Raw genomic sequence first — 3,056 nt, forward strand, 5'->3', positions numbered from 1 at the left:
ACTCAGATTTGGTTTAAACTAAAATTGACTCAAAGCCTTTATAACTTCTCTTGCAGAATCCCATGGAGCATAGTTTAGTGGATGTGGCCCCTGTGTGGGTTTGCACACAGACACAAATGATCTGCTGAATAGTTGGCAGTAGCCGGGGATAAGCCCAATGACATCATCGGTCTGACCCATCCAGAAGAGACAGAAAAACAATGCATCTGTCTATTGTACAGCCAGGACAATACAGCGTAACAGTTCACATGGAGCCAAACATGTATATATAACTCTTTAAAAGGGTTTAAGGGAATTCAGTACAAAAAAAAAAACAGACTATGGATGTCCCAATGCTACACGACTGTATAATGCTGAAGAGACGATAGTTTGTGCTCCTGTAATTACTTCTTTGAGTCTCTGCCGCTGACATGTCTGAGTTCTATGTGCTGATTAATGCCATCCTTCCCAATCCCTGAAGCATGAAACTGTCAGAGCTGCTGTGTGTGCAATTGCTCTGCCCTCCTCCCTCTGCTCTTTCATGTCAGAAGTTAGTTCAGTCGCTCTGATGATGGATCTGTTTTGAGATTGAGCTAGTATGTAGGGGTGATGGTAACTAAGGGGGTTATTCACAGAAGGGTGAAGAGTTTGGAGAAGGCAGGAGAAGTGAACAATCTAGGACAACATATCTGAACTGGAAAGTGAGCTGAATTGGAGAATTTTTCCAAATCAGCGATGTTGTCCTAGATTGTTCACTTCTCCAAACTCTTCACCCTTCTGTGAATAACCACTAAGTATAAAGAATTATTAAGGATCATCATGGTTCGGGATTAGTGGAGTCATTTCAGTGAAATTAATACTTTTTCTGAAGTGGAAAATCTCAATTGCGTTTATTGAGCTGCTGTGAGGGAGAAATGTGCTTTATGTATTTAGGTTACCGTTAGTCCCCATTTCCTGGGAACAGTCCATGTTCTGAGAGGTCTGTCCCCAGGAAACAAATGTCGTTCACAGCGTCCCCGGTGGCAGTGAACTGCAGTCATATACAGCCATTTTTGAACATGTTGTGATGGCTGCCTTTAGGATTCTGCATCTCTTACTACTGACCCTGAACACTGCGTTACTTACTACTGACCCCTGCGCACTTACTACTGACCCCTGAACTCTGCGTCACTTACTATTGATCCCTGAATCAGCGTCACTTACTATTGATCCCTGAACCTGCGTCACTTATTATTAATCCCTGATCTCTGCGTCACTTACTATTGACCCCTGAACTCTGCGTCCCTTACTACTGATCCCTGAACCTTGCGTTACTTACTACTGACCGCTGAACCCTGCATCCCTTACTACTGACCCCTAAACTCTGCGTCACTTACTATTGATCCCTGAACTCTGGGTCACTTACTACTGACCCCTGAACTCTGCATTACTACTGAACCCTGCATTACTCACTACTGAGCTCTGAACTCTGCATTACTTTCTACTGTCCCCTACTCATGACCCCTGTACTTCATGCGTTACCTACTGATGACCCCTTTATTCCATGCATTACCTACTAATGAACCCTGTAATCCATGCATTACCTACTGATGACACCTGTACTCCATGCATTACCTACTGATGACCCCTGTACTCCATGCATTACCTACTGATGACCCCTGTACTCCATGCGTTACCTACTCATGACCCCTGTACTCCATGCATTACCTACTCATGACCCCTGTACTCCATGCATTACCTACTGATGATCCCTGTACTCCATGCATTACCTACTGATGATCCCTGTACTCCATGCATTACCTACTCATGACCCCTGTACTCCATGCATTTCTTGCTCCTGACCTCTTTATTCCATGTGTTACCTACTCCTGACCCCTGCACTTTGTATGTTACATACTCCTAATTACTGCTCTCTGCTCCATGCACTTTTGACCCCTGTGTTCTATGTTACATACTCCTGACCCCTGCACATACATAGCTGTTGGTGAACTAGAAGCCAATTGTACAGTGAATCTGTAAGGTTTGCAGCCTTCTTTAAAGCTGTAGTCCAGGGCCGGACTGGCCATAGGACAAACCGGGCACTTGCCCGGTGGGCCGGGCCAGCCAGAACACAATCAACCTGATTGTGTTCGGACCGGTTTGCTATGCCTGATGGTCGGCTCTTAGCAGAGCCGTCACTACTACACAGTAGACACTAGAGGGAGCTGGTGGGGGAGGCCAAAAAAACACTTCCTCACCCCGCTCTCTATTGTCTCTACTCTGTGTTCTCCTCTCCGGAGCTGCCAGCGCTGTTCCTGTCCCCTGCCCCGGCCGCGATATTTACATATGAATGGGCCGCGGTGATTTGCATATCAACAAGCTGCGGCCCATTCATATGTAAATATCGCGCTAATTCATATGCAAATCAATGTCGCCGCCCCCCCTGCTAAGGAAGAAAAAAATACTGTAGTCTATGTAAATTTAAAAGATATTACCCAATGCAATGTTTCTGTCAGGGCCCCTACTACATTATAAAGAATACTGACATACTTTTTTCTTGAGGGTCTACTGGCCAATCACATCAGTGTTCCTTCCCCCAGCGAACAAAGTATGAGCTCTGTTCAGCTCTGTAATACTCTGAGCCCAGGCTCCGTGAAGATGATGCTCCAAGGGGGTGGGTCTATGAGAGTGTGTTTCTGGCCACCTATGAGGACGTCTAGTGGTGGAAATGAATTACTGCAGGGTAAAGCTCCGGGTTAAAGGAGAACTATGAGGTGAGTCCTTTTCACTCACCTCATAGTTCTAGCCGACCTGTGGCAATGAGACTGTCACAGGTCGGCTCAGTAGATCGGGAGGTGAGCGAACACATACCGGCGTTCGCTCACCTCTACTAATAGTTCTCCTTTAATGATGAGTAGTGCAGCAAAAGCTGCTTGTTTCACTTTTTAACTATTCCTGGGCTAATCATTTAAATTCAGTTCCTGAGAGGTAAGCTGCATTTTTTTTAAATGTGAAAAAATATAACTAGAAAATTCAAAGAAAAAGAATAAAATATATATATTTTTAAAAAGCATTAAAAAAACCAAGAGTTTTTTTTT

Source organism: Nanorana parkeri, unplaced genomic scaffold (genome assembly GCF_000935625.1).
Source record: "Nanorana parkeri isolate BGI_ZX_2015 unplaced genomic scaffold, ASM93562v1 scaffold114, whole genome shotgun sequence".
Lineage (NCBI taxonomy): Eukaryota > Metazoa > Chordata > Amphibia > Anura > Dicroglossidae > Nanorana > Nanorana parkeri.